At 37.1% G+C, this 20,281-nt stretch overlaps 1 long non-coding RNA gene across 1 annotated transcript; it reads left to right on the top strand.

The window, feature by feature from the left end:
- The first annotated feature begins 1,045 nt into the window (after window positions 1-1,045).
- On the top strand, window positions 1,046-12,327 carry LOC308196933. The gene is made up of 2 exons (XR_013952505.1): window positions 1,046-1,111; window positions 10,103-12,327. It is a non-coding gene; the product is annotated as an uncharacterized lncRNA (long non-coding RNA).
- The last annotated feature ends 7,954 nt before the right edge of the window (window positions 12,328-20,281 follow it).

Genomic DNA, 20,281 nt, shown 5'->3' with positions numbered 1-20,281 from the left:
AATGGATTCACCTGAGATTCAGCTTGCTTGGATTTTGAGCTGAGACTATTCAAAGCACTCCAGGGGCTTTACATGGATATTGGTTATTGAAATTAAATCCCTTGGACTACTTTGAAAACTCTCAGCTTTGAATTCCTGCAGCCCACATGGGCAGCAGACTGCTTTCAATTACAAGCAGACATATGTGTCAGGCAATGCAGGTGACAGGAAGACTGCAGACACAAAATAATCATTTATGATACTAATGAGTTAAGAGCTACTGGGCCAATGGACTGTATGATAAAATTGGACAATTAGAAAGTGAAGATGTAGCTGGAAATATGATGTCTGATCCTCCTTTCAATGAAAAATCTCTCATGAGACTTAGTTACATATATTGTGCTGCCCCCTTAAGGGATTTTCTTAAGAAATATCTTGAAATTCTGAAGTTTTATATACTTAAATGTAATACCTACTCTTTCTACTTTTTTTTTTTTTTCCTGTTATGCTTAACAATATATAAGACACAATTCTCTGTATTTACTTCAGCTTTTTTTTCATGGAATTATTGAATCAGAAAAAAATCAGTATCAAAATGTATCAGGTCTAATGCAATAGTTTTAATTTTGTTTTCTTTTAAGTTAACTAAAAATTAGTACTCCATTCAGTTAGATGTAGTTTGACTGTATAACTTTACAATTAAATTTTTTATAGCTTTGATAAGGAGCATACATGCATAAGGCTCCTATTAAAAAGTACAAAACCACACGTGATCATAAGTTATCACACAACCATAATACTGTACCCTTGTAATAAAAATAAGGTTTTAAATAATTATCTCCATATATTCTGCAAACCCAATAATTCTATGCTGTTAACCATGATAGCTTGATTTAACCTCATTCCTACATTATTGCATGAGCCTGCTACAGTAGTATGCAGGACATGTCCTGTGCCATACCGGACAGCTGAAAGGAATTCATCATTTTAGGAAATTAATCTCAGGTGCATTAGGCTGAAGTCTGATTCGGAGGGCAGGGAAAGGAGCTTTTATTAGGAAAGAACCAGGGTTAAGGAAGCTCTTGGGCCATTGATGGTATACTGCATAATGATGAGTTACACAACTGGAGTGGTGAGTTTGCTTCCTGTATTTCTGCTATTGCCAGTTTTATCCATTCTATTATCTGTGTGTTTTTTTTTTTTTTAATTATTATTATTTTTTATTACTTCCATTAGTAGGTGAAAAATGAACTCCTCAAAAATCTTTCAATATACCTTTATGAGGGGATGATGGAATAACATTTCTTAATAGTCTTTGAGGAGAACAGTTAACATACAGGAAATAGTGGCAAACTAAAATGTTTTCACGAGTAAAACACTTTCTCTAGTGTCTCAGTATCATTTTGTTTCCTACTGTTTTAGCTAGATGTTATTAACTTTCTGTTGTTTTTAATGCAGATTTTTATTCTAAACTCGAAAAGAAATACATAGAAGTAGAAATGTCATTTATTCTTGTACCTACAGTCTGAGAGTGTAAACTCTGAGGCTTGAATGTCTGACGTTTGATTCCTGTCTTTTTTGGCACAGAATGTAAGTTGCATATAGGTTTTAATATAATGGCAAATTAAACACTGTATTTGCTTCCTTGTTGATGAGAGAAAGTTTTAAAGAAATTTTGGGGGTAGGGGGATGTCCTGTGTGAAGGAAATATTTTATAACTATCCATGAAGAGTTAAACAAAGTAACTCCTTCTGCTTTATTGGGTTTGGAGGTATCTTATTTTGTTGTTGTTTTTTTCTTCCACAATTAGAGTTTGGGCTCCTCTAGAAATCTTTTTCAGAAATATTTGAGTTAGAAATTTGGAGTAAAGGGGATGCAAAAACATCAAAGACAAAAACACAGTTTTGGAACTTAGATGATGAATGTGGTGATGCTCACGTAAACCCACTCCAAATTCAAACCTTGTTGATGATTTTTTTTTCCTCAGCGAGGGAACATGGCCAGGAAAAGCAAACAAGAACTGCCCCTTACGTTAACTGTGGCATTTCTGAAGCATTTTAGAAATGCTGTCATTATTATACAGGTTTCTGAAGAGAGGCCTACAGAAAAGGTGGTGAGAAGGGCTGGTATGGAAAACTCAGATGCAGAGTAGTTAGAACCAGCCTTTCCTCAGAACTACAGTTTCAAAGATAAATTGGTATGGCTGTCTCCTCTCCGGAGGCCTGTAGTTTATCCAGTAGAAGAGGTTTGTATTATTTTTCACTTACTAATTTTTCACTTACTAGAATAAAACTCCAGTTCATATAACTAGTGACAATGACAATCAGATTATGGCTTTTCTTTGACATCTTGTCAAAAGGCTGGCTTCTTGGAAGATCATGGCCAGCTGAGTAGCAGGGAGAGGTATGTCCATGGCAAAGCCAACTTGGCAACCTAATTGACCAGCAGTGGTGTTCCTCACTTCAATAAGAGCTTCTTTCCCTCAGGGAAAGTGGGTTGCTTTGACATCTGACTCATCTTCCATCTTTTCCTTCTTCAAGTAATCTAACCAGATGTTTATATCACAAGAAGTCTGACCTGCTCGGTCCTGCTTTCATTCCTGCAATGAAATGTGTAAAATCTCCCAGTACAGTGATGTATGTTACTACTGTATGAGGGCCCAGAACCAGCTGAACCAACACATAGCCTTTTCAAAGAGTAGCAATTTTATCTTTGAAGTCTTTATAAAAATGACAGACTCCATTTTTTTGCCCCTATTGCTTCTTGCAGACCTTCTAGTTCTTTCCCTGGGGATTTCTCTGATTCCACTACAGACCAGTTGGGGTCTTACAACTGAGATCCTTCCAGGAACAGAGAACGGGCTGATTGGGACTCTCAGATGCACTAGTAGAAAGAGAGAAGCGTTAGGTTCCTATAATCTACAGATTTTCTAGAAAGTAAATGACTATTTCTTGACTAAATACTGGTAAGACTAAAATCTGTCTTCTTGACTTCTTCCCTTTCTTCTCCCAAAGAAAAAGTAACATTAAATATAGCTCAGTTAGGCATCCTCACTTCTATGACATACCAAATGCAAAAATTGCTGGAATAGTTTTACATTGGCAATAGCACAAACTTTTGGTCTCCATCTTCAAATTGACTGGTTTATTTCATAATTTCTCATTCTCATTACCTTTGGGAGTCTATACTTGCTTAGCCTTTAGCTAAATGAATTCATCTATTAGTGTCTCTTGAGATATTAACTCATTCTGAATAAAGAAATATTAACTAACTTTGTGGCCTGCAGCTTATCTGAATTTACTTGCTGTCTTTGGTATCTCATAAATGGTGTTAGAGTGATTAAGTAAAACCTTCAAAGTAAAAGAGTAAATGGCTATTCACCATTTTTTTTTCCTGAATAAAATGTACTATGAACAAAAATAATATTGGTATCACACACTGCAACTGCTCGAGTTCACATCAGCTGCTTCTCAGCTTAGTCTTGTTTTCAATACTAAATCTGATTTCCTTCCTCTCCCCCACCCACCCATTCACATTCCTTTCTACTTCAGTTCTGGAATGTGTGGTCTGTGGCCAGCTGACAACTTTTTTTTTAAATAAATTTGAGGATATTTAAACAAGGCATTTTAAAGATATATGGGTCATGAGCAGGGAGATCTGTAGCAGGGAGTAGCAGAATGTTTGAATGGTTTCTCTTCCCCACCCTGTATTTCCCACCTATGTTTTAGTAATGAAACTGGCTGTTGTTGACATTTCAAAGTGCTTTAACAACTTCAGCTAATCAGTAGTGCTAGAGATAAATACCAGATATATGTATACAGTGCATTGGAGAAGACACACAGCTCTAATAATGTTTGCTTAATATTAGTCCAAGTATATTAATTTTTCAGATATCTTACACCTGTATCTATAAGTTTTATTCTACTACTGCTTAACTTAATACCATCTGAAATCATTTACAAATTTGCTTTATTTCTTGGAAAGTTGAAGTTTTTGTGACTGAGGGCCAAAAGGGACTAACCGCCGTATGACAGAAGGAAACTGGTAGCTCCCAGGAAGACATCCTTTGCAAATGATCTAGGATTTCCATCAGAATATAATGCAAATACAGGATCAAAGTTAAGTAATGTAATGACATTTTTTCCACTACAGGACAAGTAGTGGAAATTTGTCATGTCTCCCCCCCCCCACCCCCCCCCCACCCCCAATATATTAACCTCAATCTTACAACTTCAGTAGGAAGACCTATTGACATACAATAATCTGGCCTGCCTCAATCCCCCTGAAAATGTATAGCTCAGTATCAGAAAAGTCCTAAACTTCCAAAAATTGCTACCAGAAATCTTGATCCTACTGCTGAGATCAAGGAGAACTTTGACACACAAACAGGAGGGATTAGTCTTAAAATCACTAAGTATGTAGTATGAATAATAACTCCTTCATATCTTTTTTGTGAGTAAATTGCAAAGCACTTTATAAAAACAGACATCTGTAGGTGAACTAAATCACAGATATGGAAGGCTACGTGGCAAGACTTCCTAGTAAGCCAGGAACAAAGAGTAGGTCTCTTAAGTCCTGCAGTGGTTCTCAATGTATTCAACTGTAAAATATCTGAATGTGTCCCCCTTGAATTACTTTGCAAAGAATTAACAAAGTAAAGCAATTCCATCTTTCATCCTACATTTCTTTAACAAGTACCTTAACCTATTTGAAGAAGGGTTAATGCGGAAGTTCATACATCTAAATTGGCCAATTATTTCTAAAAAATTAATGCACAACATCACATGTTTGAAGCTATGGTGTTTACAGAGTGTTATAGTTCCTATGTTTATTATATCTGATGTGTTAATGTGTTAGTGTTAATAGTCCACTTTGGAAAATTGACGCTGGTCTGATACAACTTCATATGCATTCTGTAGGTGATACAGAAAATAGGGAAAAAGTTGGAGAAGTCATCCTATTCAGAGCATTTCAGGTTTCTCCGTTATTCTTTATATTCATTAACTGCAGCTGATCAGCAGTCCTAAACTTCTTTTGGAATAAAATTTATTTATCTTACGCTAAGAGTTAAACAACTTTTGGGTGGAACGACAAAGCTTTTCCTCATGACCTCCAGCACAAATTCAAGGAAGCATAATGCTAGTAGATATAATAGGGAAGAGTAATGTGAACTGAAATTACAATGGTGAGATTTTGATCTTGCAGCTGTTTGGCAGAATCTTGATTTGTGTTTCTGTAACAGGTTACTCTACTAAATATATACACACACACGCACTTATGTACAAGAAAAAATTAGATCTTCTAAAATAACTATTCTGAATGTAGTTTACTGCTAAGATCTGTGTGTGACTAGGGGACGTGATGGAGTACCTTTAATAAGAAGGTACTTACCAGTACAGTAAAAACAGGGGAAAGACATCTAAACAAGTGAGGGGCAGCAGGAATCTGGTTTATCTGACCAGACATAGTACTGATGAAGTCACTGTGGATGTCACTATGGGAGAAAACATGTCAGAGTTCCACTGCATTTGTGATTTTGATATTTAAGTCTTCAGTGAGACTGTTTTATTATAGCTTGTGTATTATAAATATTTTATTTCTTCAGACCAATTTAGGTGTTCAGAAATCATTCATTTTGGTGAGAATGAGCAAGTGAGCAAAAAGGGCTTCCTGCTCACTTCTAGACTTATTCCTTGTTGTAAATGGAGTGACACGGAGTGTTTATTTTAATTCCCATTGTGGGTTCTGTGAGCACTCAGCTCCATTTGCTTCTCTGTATGTCATTGCATGGGCTTTTTTCCTCTATTCCATCAAAGAAATTTCTGGCAACCAGCAGAATGCCAGGCTGCCCTGGGACATCAGACAGATAGAATCTTAATGTTGATGAGTAGATTTTAAATACTCTGAGGCTGAGAGTTAACTCCTAGGCAATCCTGTAGAGAAATTGCTACAAACAAGAGCATCAGATGTCTCCAGCTTCTACAGCCACCCTGTAGGATTTTCAACTCAAAACCAAAGCTTCAATTATATTGATGATTTTTTGCAAGTATTTGTTATACATTTTTTTATGGAAGACCATTATTTTAAAATAACACAAAACCAAATTTTATTCAAATCATATAAGATAAAAATTCATCATATTATGCAAAACAAAGGGGAAAAGCTTTTATTTTTTTTCCATGGATGTTTTCTTCTAAATGGTCACAGAAGATATAAAATTGAGAAGTAACCCTTATTCACCATTCTTGCTGTGTTTATTCTTGTTATTATAATTGTACTTCAGGAGCATTCAGGAAATATGTGCAAGTTTTAAAATGTATACCTCCTATTTTACTTCACTGATGTCCAAGATGAGTGCTGCAGTAATCTTACTGTGCTCTTTAATCCATTCTGAAGTGGCACGAGGAAACATACCCTTGACCTTCTACAAAACTGTGTTAATTTTTGAGCTTCCTTTTGTAGACTTAGAGAAAATTCTTAGATGTGCTGGATGTTTTGATTCATGATGGCAAACAGGCTGAAAAGGAGCCAGGAGGACAACTCTATGGTGCTGTTATACTGTCTGCATGCCAATGCAACTCTGCTGAAGCACCAGGAATCCTACTGGGGCTGCGTTGCCTTTGCCAGTAAGGACCCTACCTTTCAACTTATCACTCCTTGAAGAGTCTCCCTGTTCTAGAATTCATCGCATATCAGGTTCTTGGTATATCAGCAAAAGCACCACTGATGATTAAATGAAAAAAAAAGTGGTTGGTTGGGAAAGGAAAGTAACACAGAGCAAGATTTTTTTTTTTTACTTTCAGAAATGATTGAGTGACTCAAATGTCCTGTGGAAAGATGTGACAGACTTTTACACTCCCCTTGTAAAGATTTTAAGCTTGTTCAATTGATGTTCTGCATTACCATGAAATGTCGGAACATATTGTGGAAAGGATAGTGGGTTGGCTAAAACTGTTAATGATGGAACTGTACAGACACAAGTTATAATTTGGGGGACAGAATTTTGATAACACTTCCATTTCATTGCTAGAAATGCTCGTTGTCCAAGAGGAGAAATAATACTTTTAAGTTTTATCCTTCAAAAACAAATCTACCCTTTTTCCAATATAAAAATAGTCAAGAAAATTGGCTTCAAAACACATTCTTAATGCTTAAACCATTCTCTATAATATGCAAGTACTTAGACTGATTGGGGGAAGTGGAGATTAAAGGAAGAGATAATTAATAAGCATTATTTTAAGTTCAGCAGTTATTTTAACATAGCTCAGCTGTACAGCCATCTAAAAGTTTTACAATCTCCGACAATGTTTGAACATTTTCACGATCAGTGTTCACAGCCAGTCATTAGTTTATCATAGGCATCCAATAGTTTTAAATGGCAAACAAATCTGTTCTTTATCTAGCATGGACCGATAAGAAAATATTGTTTGCCTCCCTCATTCAAAGCAGCTTGGATCATTTGGCTTATTTTAGAGCACATTACTGAAAGCCAGGAGAAGCAACACTTTGAATGAACCAGTGATGGTAGCAGCATTCCTTCAAACACCCTGTGAGATATGAAAGGTTGCACCTTCCCGGCAAAGGAACTGAACACTGCAGCAAAGCTACAAGATTGCAGCTGACCCTCTCTACAGTGGCTCAAATTGAGATCGAGTTTATCTGATGCTTTTGCAGTGGCAGTGTCCTTGTCTCTAAAACTGAAAATACAAGAAAGCTGTCATGTGACTTTCATGCTTCTGTATAATGTCTTCTTCAAATTTTCTCTGAAGCATCAAGTTTAGGTCTCAACTAAGCAGATTTTTTTTTCCTGGCACTTCCTACAAAAAAATGTAATTTTTTTTGGAAAGGCACTCACCACAGGTTCACACAACTCATCATAAGACATCACCAGGCCTTGTATTTCTGCCTTGTATGGGCTAAATTTACTTGTGCTCAGAGTTATTTATACTGTGGACCTTTTGGAATGACATCATGAAATGGTTTCTGAAAACCTTACTTCCAGAGCCTGAAGAAATAGCAACTGGGTGATGCTGCTAATGAGCCTTAATAGAACTGAACATTTTTAACAAAAGATAGCTAGGAGGTTTCTTTCCTATAATGGAAGAAAATATTGAACACTACTATTTTACTTAAAGTGAAATACAGGATTAAATCAATCTGGCAGCCATGCTAAGGATTTACTGTGTTGTGGTAACAACTTAAAAAAAAGTTCAGGCTGTAAAATATCATTAAAATTGGGATTAATCAGGATTAACACGCTTTGGGGGGTGGGGAATGCATTATTAATACTCCTTGTTGCCTTCACAGACTTAAGCTCTGAGTTTCACATGAAAATAAATACCTTCTGAATCCCTGTAAGTTTCAATATATACACACTTTATTGATCTGATATAGACATCCTCTTTGCAACAGCATCATTTAAAACAAGTTCGTTTACCAAATCAGTACATCCTTGGGTTATTTTGGGTTTGTTTTTAATTTGCTTGTCCCCTGACCCTCCTGCTTATTTCCTCTGTCAATAGCTATTCCTAGCTCACAAATGCGCTCTGAACACAGAGGAACTCTGCAGTTAGCCCTGATTTCAGAAGTGTAAATATATGATAATAAGTCTCCTGAAGTTAAGAAAGACTAGATGTTTAGCTTTTTTTTTTCTGGTGGCCAGTAGTAATAGTGGTTTGATATAATATATACAAATGAGAGGAATATTTTTCTGGTAAATATACTTTTTTGCTTTTCCTGTTTCCTTGTTACACAGTTGGAAGCAGGAAGCTCTTTCTGAGTTTTGAGCTGTGGTAGTCCAAAGGATATCCTTGTCTCTCTCCACCTCTATAAATAAAATTAGACAAGTTTTACCCTGCCTCTAAAAATCAGTACGTGCAACTTCTAGGTCGTTTACAAGAAGACAGTGATGCTTGTAAGTATTTGATCCATTTGCAACAAAATAGAATTGAAATACTACCCAATCATATTTTGTGGGGTCTCAGACAGATATTAGACCCCCCCCCCCCCCCGAAACACATGTGCATACCCACATACACTGAGTCTGGATGTCTGATTATTTACTTCAGTTACCTAACTCTACCTGCAAGGGAAATATAATAAAGATTTCGGTTAAAAAGTGAAAACTTGCTTTTATTTCATAGTTGAACAATTCTAGGTCCTCTTTCTTTTTCTCTTCCACTTGGAAAATTTTCCAGTACATATATCTTAATATAATCTATTATTTGTATGGGTAGGATGATCTGAAATAACATTTGCCTACCTTGTTCACTAAAGCACAATGAAGTTCCTTTACCGTAGTCTAAATTTGGTTTAAGCTTTCAGTTTTTTATGGAATTTCTTTCTAGAACATCTGCTTAATTACTCAGACCAGTTTGCTACAAGTCTGCACCAAAGTGAACGGAAATATGTGGTTTCAAGGAGGAGTGGTATCAGCTCGGGTGTAACTGCTTGAACACCAGGTTCCCAGTTCCTACAGGAAAATGTTGGAGTGGTCAGATAGGAGTCACAAGAATGGGGGGAGGATGTCAGACTTTAATATTAGACTCAAGAGGTTCAATTTACTCGATTATGCATAGGCTAAAGGTACTTTTTTCAATCCCTAAGAAATAAGGTCTTGACAATGGATACCTCTCAACTGATTAATTAAAAGTAGAATAAAATTTAATGTGAAGATTTTCTAGAAACGAAAATTAACTTTTACAATGATTTACTTAAGAGACTAGTAGGTTTTTCCATTACTGGAAGTGTAAAATCAAAGTTGAATATATATATATTTTTTCCCAAAGTCATTTGGATTTTATTGCTACTTAAAACATAATTCAGGAAACTCCTATTGTTTTTCTTATGCAGGAGATCAGGCTGTCAGCACCAGTGGAATCCCTGATTACTAATAAATGTTATGCTATTTGAGCAAGATTTAGTGGGTGAAAGCCTGGCTATGCTGAGTTCAGTGGAAATACTGTCACTAATTTAAATTATACCACAATTTAGCAATATTTTATTTGTCTGGGCGATCTAAATACCCAGCAGTAATTCTGGATTATGAATTAGGATTATGAGTTGATTTGAAATATTGGTGGGGTCATGATATGAAAGCAAGTTTTTACTCCTCTGCAAACAGGGAAGCTGGAGGCTGTGTTCAGCCATGCTGCTGGCCATGGTTCACAAGCTGTACATGATCCAGAACATCCACTTGGGGCTTGTGAGACAGGAAGCATGAACGGCAGCATCAGCAGATGGAGGTGTCTGATTTTTGCAGTGTCTCTGGAAATTCAGAGCTTGTGTATTACCTCAACAGAGTAGCAGTTCCCAAGCACAATGGTACTAGAGGGTGCCACAGGCTGGAAATTTCTGCAGTAAAATTTTCCAGCATTCTTCCTGTTGAAGAGTGATGTTACCTTCCCAGTCAGCATAGACAAGGCTGATCAAGGTCCATCAACACTGCAGAGTGTGGTCACCTACTGGGATAAGATTGAGGAAGAGATCTCTAAATAAAAGATCACTAATTTAGGCCTTGGACTTTGACTTTCCTACCTGCAGTAAAGGTTGACTTTGCTTATCTTCCCTGGTCAAGCTGTAGCTACAAAAGTAGAGGTGAGTTCAGAAATTCCATTTGCAATCTCTTTTACAAAGTGATAGACATGTTCATAGGGAAGAAAAAAGGACCAAGGAAATTAATATATTCAGAAGAAATTTGTGTTCACAGATGGGCTAGTAATCATTCAAACAAAACAGCCATCCTTAACTATTCACCCCCTCTATTTTCAACCTGCTGCCCAGAAATGTCAGGAGGAATGCAAAAACTTCCATTGCCCCCTTATTTGGACAACCTCATTGTCCCAGGCAGATGCATTCACTCACTTGCTCTTAATTTTTATGAAAGACTCAGAATATTCTCCCTGTCTGTGATAAAAAGGGAGTAATCATTCCAGAGTGAAACAGCCTCATTCCTGTGATCATCCTTTTTCCATCAGATCTGTAATGCTCCACCATCTGACAGGCTTTCCCTAAATATCCCAGTCAGGCATCAGTTTTTCCTTCGCTTTGGACTTTCACCAGGGAGATTTTGCCTTGCCATGAAGTTACAAGGGAGGAGAAGGAAGAGCTGGGAACCCTCAAACCATCACCAGTATGAAGAATAAGCATCTCCTGCATCCTTTGTTGTGTCGCGTTGTTGTCATCTTACCCCCCCCCCCCAACAAAAAAAAAAAAAGAGGGAGTTGTGGACCTTTATTTTCAGCTTCAGAGCATGTAAAGTGATTCTGCTCCTACATAGCTTTGGGGAAAAAAAAAAAGCTGCTACTGAAAGGCACCAGCTTTATTTGGTGTCCCTTGTGTCAGGCATTGTAAAAACACATTCTAAGAATGGTTTTCCCTAAAGAGTTTTAAGGCAAACAGAAGAAAATTGGAAGAATGCAGAACTGAGACATGTGGTATCATCCACCCCCATTCACATTGGGAAACTGATTTAGCTTAGTGGCTCTTCTACTTTTTGATTTTTTTCTATTTTTTCTATATTTTTCCAGTAGGTGCCCCAAGAATTTTAATCAACAGCAGATTATCAGGAGATTTAGGAGTACCTTTAATGTATTTCTATCCTGTTCACCAGCATATTGTCTAAAAGGTTTAAGCTCTACAATGCTGTTAGGGTTGCTAACTTCATACAGTAAAATCTGTAACACCTGTGAGGCATCCTAGCTCCCTGAGAATGGCTGTGTACCCCAGAATCAATTTTCTTGAAAAGACTGATCTGACTGATGAACCACAAAATCCAGCTGATCAGAAAGACTAGAAAAAAGATGTTTTAGCTTTTCTTTGGTGTTTTGTACCCATTTTGTCTAGTTTTGGTATCAGAAGCTTATGGAGGAAAAAGAAAAGATGTATATCTACAAATACAAAAATCCAAACTGATAAATAGAGATGGAAAGGGATACGACAGAGTTGTGACATTTTCAGCATTTATACTAGTAGTTAAAGCAACTCATTTTGGATGCAGAAGGCTTTTTCTCTGCCTGAGGAAACCAAAACCCACCTTATAGTGAACAGTTTGTTTATATAGGAAATGAAGACTGCCTCTTGTGTTAAAGTTGTGCTGCTGGGGAAAAAAAAAGAGCTCACTTTGGCTGGGCTTAAAGGCAGAGGAACAGTGTGTGTTTCTGCCCTCTCAGCTGCAGATAGACCCTGGGAATGGGGAGACCTATATTAAAGGGGGCTGGTAGTTGCTTTGTTTCCAGACTGTTAGATATAAAACTATTCTGATAATACGCATACAACTTCCTTCATATTCCTCTTTCTTCTTGCAGCAGAAGTAGCTATATCCCAAGCAAAAACAATGTTTCATCCTGTCAGGCTTGGGTGGAAAGGGGAGGAGAGGATAAAACATGAAAACAATTAAAAATGTTTATTTTTAATAGTGTCTGGCAGTAGTCAGAGTTTTTAAAACTATAAATAAACAAAGGTCATAGTCAAAGATGAGAAACATATGCCATACACATGTTTTTGAAAATGTAGATAAGGAAAACAGATAACAAATAGTATTATGTAGACAGCTCTTTCCACAAGACTCATCAAAACTTCCATTACAGTTTTCAGTAGCGCCAGAAAGCAGTTGTGTCCCTTGGCCCAGTGAAGAACGTAAAACTGAGGTGCCTGTGTCCTTTCCATTGCACTACCACTGTCCTGATGGATTTCATCTCCTCTTCTCTTTAACAGTCTGGGGACAGGGATCACTGCGTGTGGAGAAGGCATGCATGGCACGACAGGGCTCAGATCTTTGTACCAGCCTGCAGCTGCTTCTGTGACAAGTGCAGCATCTATGAAGCCTGCTCATCTGTGGAAAGCACAAAGCTACTAACCAGTGCTAAAGTTCTGGCAGAGAGGACAGTAACTAACCTTCTGATGTTTGAGAGGAGGGCAAGTTAAAGACTACCAGCAACCTAGAAGAGAAAGTTAATGTAAAGCATGGTCAGCAACCCCTCTCTCCATTGCTATGGATGGGTGCGGGGATACAGCTCCAATTATCTAAGCTATTTATGTGCACTTGCTTTTGGCAATCTTGCTTTGGAATGCTGTTTGTAAAAGGTTTCATACTTTTCTATTAAGCTTCTTAAAGGCCATTATGCATTCACAAAAATCCATATCCATCTGGTAAAGAATGTTTCCTGACTCAGTTAACACTGTATGCATACCAATTGCTACCATTCTGGAGTGTGATTCATTATTCCCAATGCACTTGCATATTAAGAGAGCACATTAGGAAACAGAGTGGGGAAACAGTACATTTTACAAGAAAATAAAGAGTTTAGTTATTCTCAGGAGTTAGAAGTCTTCATTTAAAAACCAGCCCTCACCAGGTTTTTTTGTAATAGGTTCAGTGTCTGATAGTAGTTAATATCTGTATGACACAGACTTTCACAAAAAATAATTTCAGTGATCTTTGCCAGTTATTATATTTTCCTGAATATTTTTCCTATTCCATAGTATACTTATGGTGTTTTTTTATCCACAGATGATTAAACAGTTTAAAATTGTTTTCGCAGTGGGCTTTTTGGATATTAGATTTTCAGAATTGCAATGCAACAGCTACATTCTCAGCATCTAGTCCTGATATCTTGTGATAATGAGATTCATACATAGGCGGGATCCTTTAAAAGTGGTAATATTTTGCAACTCATCTATGCTACGCTTAACAACCATTTAGATTTGTAAATACATATGCTTTTTATTTTCCATGCCTGCAATGGTACTTAAGTGTTTTTTTCCCTTGCAGACATTTGCTGTTGTTTCTGTACATAATACTGTAGTTACACAGTACTTTGATTTAATGCCAAAGGTTTTCCTTTCTAAAAGAACCAAGATGAATGATATAAAAGAACATAATATCTCTTAAACAGAGGAGTGAACTACTGTGGAGGTGATGGTTTATTCCTGGTGTTTTTGCAGGAGGAGAGCAAGGCAACACTCCAGTTCTCCAAGAATAAACAAAGTATAAAAGCAAACTCGAGAATTACTGACAAACCTAAAAGATATTTCAAATGGTGGGAAGATGGCATCCAGCTGATATAAGAGAAGGTAAGTTTCAAAACCACCTTTGCACTGAGGAAGAGAACTGTTTTGAGGAAAATGCAAGCTCTCCAAAGGGACTCAAATAAGATGGTATGTCATAGTGACTGACACAATTTCAAGTGGCTTGAAGTGAGAAATAATATGAAAACGGGAATATGCAGATAGAAAATAATAGATGTGGCTTTCTGCTTGTAAAGCAAGAGGGACATAAATTTATTTTGACAAAAGGAATTTAGAGAAAGATGGAAGTGTTAAACTTTAGTTAGACTGAGGGATTATTGATATTAGTACAATCTTCTGCAGCTGTTTGTGGTAATTGGATTTGTTGGCTTTTCATGTTAGGGCTTCTATCAATGGACTTTCTAATTTGGCCACAAAATATGAATCTCTTTAAACTCTACAAAATTGCTTCAGGACATGGTATAGCTTATTTCTTAAAACTGTTCATGTATAAAAGAATTCTCTTTTAATCTGTCATTTTTCCCTATATCTTCAAATTTTTGGCCATTTAGAAACAAATAAGTTGTTAGAAACAGTGGAAAATCTCTTCAAAACTACTGTTGGCATTCAGATAGGATACCATACAACTGAGTAACAAGGACAAAATGTAACAGGCAACAGAACATTTGACTATCTATCTTAAGCAGTTATTGCATAATGAAATTCTTATTTTAACCATTGCATCTCAGTTTATAAATTATTATTTTCCTATGCATGCCCCTTTTCCGTTATAAGCAAATAAAACACCACACAGTGAAATAAATAAAGGTTATACTAATAATATAATTTCACTTCCCTGGATGCATGATGGCAAGTAACTCAGAAATGTTCTGAATAGCCTTGCCATTAAGTTGATTAGGAAGGGAAATAAGAGTAATAACTGCTTTTATTTTGCACCCCTGACACATTGTTACAAGATGGTACAGTCATACAAAACACACTTTAATTCATCTGAGGGTCAGTGAGATTGCTGGGGGCTGTGGCACATGATGTCCACAGGGAGTGGGAGAGAGCAGGAGGCTCTTGTTGCTGTCTTCAATTGTCTGATGGGTAATTAAAGAGAGCATGGCATATAAACCTTTTTTTTCCAGACATGCACAGCAAAAGGAAAAGAGGCAATTGATAAAATCTGCAGCAAGGGAAATTATTTTAAGAGCTAAAGAAAAGAAAATATTTGTAGCATGGGTAGCCAGATACTGGAGTGGGGCCCAGAGGCTGTGAAATCCCCTTCTGTGGAGCGATTCACAGTGTCACTGGACAAGCCCTGAGCATCCAAACGTACTTTTGAAGCTGGCGCTCTTTTGCCTGGGGACTTGACCCAGATGATGTCCAGAGCTCCCTCTGATATAAATCACTCTGGCATTCTCTGCCTCTGTGCATTAAACCCAAACTCTATTATCAAATACTATAAAGTGTATTTAAAGTCCATTAATGAGACTACACAGATAGGCATTTCTTTAGTTATTTATGTATATGATTTTTGTTATCTTCCTGACCTCAGAATGTTCATTTACCATTTTGTGTCTCTTCCGTAATGAAGGGATCACCTGAGTGGTTATCTCTAGGAGGACAAGGGAAGGTATTAGGAGATCTTTGCAACTCTGGAAGGTGTAGAAAGGGCTCATTTGACTTTCTGTATGCAGGGAGATGACAGAGAAATCTGTGAAATTTCTCTGAGAAATCAGAGAAATTTTATTTTTCTGTGTGACAGAAAAATAAAACTTGAGATAGATGTCTACCTGGAAAAGACTGAGTTTTCAGTCTTACCTGTTTTTTTTTTAATTACTTTTTTTTCCCCTGCGATTTTTCTCTCCCTTTTCTTCTGATACAAGGCCTGCTGGTAAGTCAGCCAGAATTCTCCTGTGTGTTTAGGAACGAACAACCCTGCAAACCACTGGCATGTGTACATCGACATCCAAAAATACACCCGGACAGCGCATCTTAAAACTGCGTGTGAGAGAAGGAGGATGGCTCTCCCAAAACCTTGTATTCTGCTGGACCTGATGCGTGGGCCTGTGGCAGCGCTGCTCTGTGTCAGGAGCCTAACCCCATGCAAAGCCTCTGAAGGTACAAAGTTAAAATCCTTACTCTCCTCTGGCTGACTGTGCACGAGTTATTCTTCTGCTATTGTGCAAATAAAGTGGCATTAAGAGATGGAGGGTAGAATGCTCAAAAACATGTGCCTTTAGTGTCATTTTGGAACAGTTTCAGTCTATTCTCTGTGGTGGCTGAGGGACTTGGTAACGGTTGGAGTTGCATTGGGTGATCACTAGAAATTTACACTGACATAAATTCCCATTGCAGATATGATTCCTATTTTTACTTTTTATATATATATTGTTTTGCAATAATTCTGGAGTACTCCTTGCAAAAATCTTGTCTCAGCTTTGAGAAACAGCTTACGCTGTAGGGTGGAGGTTTTATTTTCCTCCAAATAGTTATTTATTTCACTGTTGATAGTTGTGTGATAGTTATTCCACTCTCCACTGGTAGTTCATCATTATTTGTGCATAACCACACAGATACATTCTCACTTTCTAACAGAATTGTTCATTGGGCTCTACTCTACTTCATAAAAAACATATATATTCATTATTATTTTTTTTGCAGGAGGTTTCTAGACTACTTATTTCAATGAAAATTTTAATACGTTTTTTTTCTGAAAGCTGCCACCCTGCAAGGACTGAAGTTTTGGAAAACATTTTGCTTCCAGATATGATACTGTATTTATAACTAATATGATACAAAATATGAGTGGAGGGAAAACAATGCAATTATACTTGAGGGTTTCTTATACTATCATGTCGTCACGTAAAATTAATAGAGAGGTGTTTCTGATTGTGCTAATGCAGAATAGCAGAGATGGAAATCCTGTTCTGTCAATTCTCTCTAATAGAGCATTGTTCCCTATGGCACATTATTCACTGCTCTGATTACTGCAGCTCTGAATGACTCAGTTTCCGCATTTCCTTAAAAGATTACTCAATCTGTTAAATAGGTTCAGGACCAAGAGTCTGTTTCTGCACTCAGTTTTATCCAATTAATTCTAACGATTGGCAACAATTCTGGACAACTTTGCTTGTATTGTTTTATTATCTTTGTTTTGAGACTGTCAATGCCCTGTGAGAGAACCTCATGGAAAAAGACGATCCCACCTCTAACACTGACATTTTAATTCACCATGTGTGAAGCAAAAAAAATCATTGGGTTCTTTCAATGTGAATGCTGTACTGTGTGCTTTTATTCAGTAGGCTTTTTTCCCCTCTATCACCTTTCAAATAATATCTTTTCACAGAATTCCAAGTGTCCCAGTGGAAACATGCTCTGGATCATTTTTCTCCCAGTTACTTTACCTATCCTTTTTCTAGGCCAAATCTCTTCCAGCGTTGTTTTTTTTAAATAATTTCATTGTAAAGGCTTACAGACATAACATGGTGGCATGCAGATGTGGAGTAGCATGAGATAGTTGTTCCTGGATTAATGGTGGGCGCAGGAGGAAATGGGGTGAGTGAGTCCTTGTTTCACTGCTGTCAATAAAGGGTCAATATTCAAGGAATTAAAGGGCTGATAGCGTGCCAACTTCTGGATAAGAAAAAACAAAAGCCCTGATGGTTTGTAGCTATTAAAGTTTCCATGGCTCTCTTCCAATACTAACATACTATTTTGAAATCCTGACAAAATTCAAATTGACTTATTTACATTCTGCTTCCCCATATTTCCTATTATTGTATAACACATTCTTGTTACTTAATTGCTGTGTAATGTCCTGTGATGCTAAGCAGGTGCTGCTGCTGCTTGTGCTTGAGAACATGATCTAAATGTAATGTAAACCTGAAGTTCAATGCATCTCCTGTATCTCTAACCTCTGATTCCTTTTTATATCATTTATCTTCATTCAGGCTAATACCATTTTAGGATTATCTTCCTAAATTTATTTACATTCCTTTCAACATTTACACATTCAGCCATGGGATAAAATTCCTTTCTCTAGTACTGCTGCAAGGATGTGGGATATGCACACAATAACACATCTACTAAAACTCCTCAAGACTTTTGATGCACAAAAAAAAATTAAAAAAAAAAATTTCTTTCTTCCCTGGTCTAAGAAAATTTATCCTTCACTTCCATTATTGAATCAAACAACAAAAGCAAGAATTTAACTTTAAAAAAAGTATTAAAATTAGAAAATGTCATGCTCCAAGCAAATATCCAGTCATGCTTTTGTCTTCCAGGAAGTTATCTGAGCAGGACTTGGCCTTCTTCTACTCCTTAACCATTTCACAAATTTTCTTGGTTGGTTGTGTGAGCAGAAGGAGACCAGCACATACCACATTCTGGTTGTACCCATGTGTGATAATCTTGGGATAGATCTAAAAATATTTCAGAGAAATTGAAAGGCAACTGCAATGTACAGTATCCTCACTCAGTTCCTATTTAACTGCACAGACATCTGAATTCTCCAAGTGTCTTTGACTTTAATATACATTATAAACTCAGAATTCTGATTTTGCACATACCAAAATCCATCTCAAGAGCTCATGCCCTTTTGTATGCTATCTACTCTGTGAGCCCCCACAGACACCCAAGTTGTAGGCATATTCTATTTGTCTAAAACTTGCAGTTTTGGAACCCAAACAGAGCAATGTTGGCTGCTTTTAAAACTGCAGTGCCACAGCCCTTTTTCTTCCCCGCTAACAAGGGAACTTAGGATTATACTACTTTTCCAAGAAATTGAAAATTCAGTTGTTTGCATATCATGAGAGAGCTGAAATTTCATCTTCCAAAGTCTGGCAGACTGGCTCACTGCTACCAACACTGAAAGTTCTGCTGTGCTGACTGGTGCCAGCTGAAGCAGTAGTGAGCTCTTTAGGTACCCAGGACTCTTTTTTCAACCAGACCTCTGTTTAAACTGTGAGGTCTCAGGGCAGGAATATTATCTGTGCTTGTAAATCATACAAAAGCTACTTTTGCATATTCAAAGACAACAATGAAGGAAGGGGTAGATGGCTGTTTCTTTATTCGTAGCAAAGCAAGGAAAAAAAAGAAATGTGAGATGAATGGGGAAGTGGAGAGGAAATTCTCCCTTAATTTTCATCTCTAACATTGGGAATAATAGCTCCTTTTCCATTTTTGCTGTATGATTTGATAGATGGCTTCCATGTGAGTGTAACTCTTCTTGTTCTTTAATAAAACAATATACTTTAAGAACTTTCAGGATCAGTGATCTAGAAAAGATGTTAAAACTCTGCTAGCATGTGTTTAGGACTGAGTTTGACTGCAAAATTCCACTCCCCAATAAGGTTAACACCAAATGAAATTCATGCTATGAATTTCATAAATAGGTATTTCATAAATAGGTATTCTCCACTTGTACTTTCACAAGTGGAGAGAACAGGTGAGAGAATATTTCAAAGTTGAGAAAAGTATTTGCAAATTGAAATGCTATATAGGTTTTCTTTATCATAAGGAAGAACAGCATGTAACCGTTACAATGCTGAGTGGTCTAATGTAACACCATCCATTTTGCAGTCTGTCAGTAAGTCTTACACAACTTTGCTTTTAAAAATAAAAGAGCAGAGGTTGTAATATTAATGATTCTTTAAATCAACAACTGTACAGAAAAGAAGATTGTTCCTGAGAAAGTTCCTGGAATTTCACAAGAGCACTAATCCTTCTATCACTTATTAATAAACTTAGTGCCTAAAGGCTCCAATTAGGTATTAAAACACAGCAATAAGAGGCATTGTAAATGGGCAAAACAAATCTCCCCTTAGGGACGATAATATAATATTATTTTAAAAACTATTAACTTCTTAAAACAGCTTTACAGCCATGGTGGACTATAAGTAACTTTGGCCTAGATCCTGCAATGAAAATGTGCGTCGTGAGTCCCTCTTGAGCAAGACAAGGCAGGGAACACGCTCCTTCTGTAAAAGCCCATTAAAAATGGAAGTCCTTGCTACAAATTGGGTTTTTTGTTCACTTTCAGAAGCAAACAACCAAAAAACAGGGTAGCTACCAGTTGATAGTAAACATCCACACTAAGAATTACTGTTGGTATTATGTAAAATACCATCGAGAAGCTCCAAAGCCACGGAGTACTATAAACCCACAACTCCAAGCTGAAAATCAAGCTGCTCGTTGACCTGGATGGCGGAGCAGCCCTTGACCACTGATCACACCGCTGCTGCAGGTGGTGCCCGCAGTGTTATCCGAGATGTTTGACCTGGGATAA

Source organism: Anser brachyrhynchus, assembly GCF_964034855.1.
Source record: "Anser brachyrhynchus genome assembly, chromosome: 6".
Classification (NCBI taxonomy): Eukaryota; Metazoa; Chordata; class Aves; order Anseriformes; family Anatidae; genus Anser; species Anser brachyrhynchus.
The sequence above is the reverse complement of the archived record's forward strand: the minus strand, read 5'-3'. Positions and strand labels throughout refer to the sequence as shown.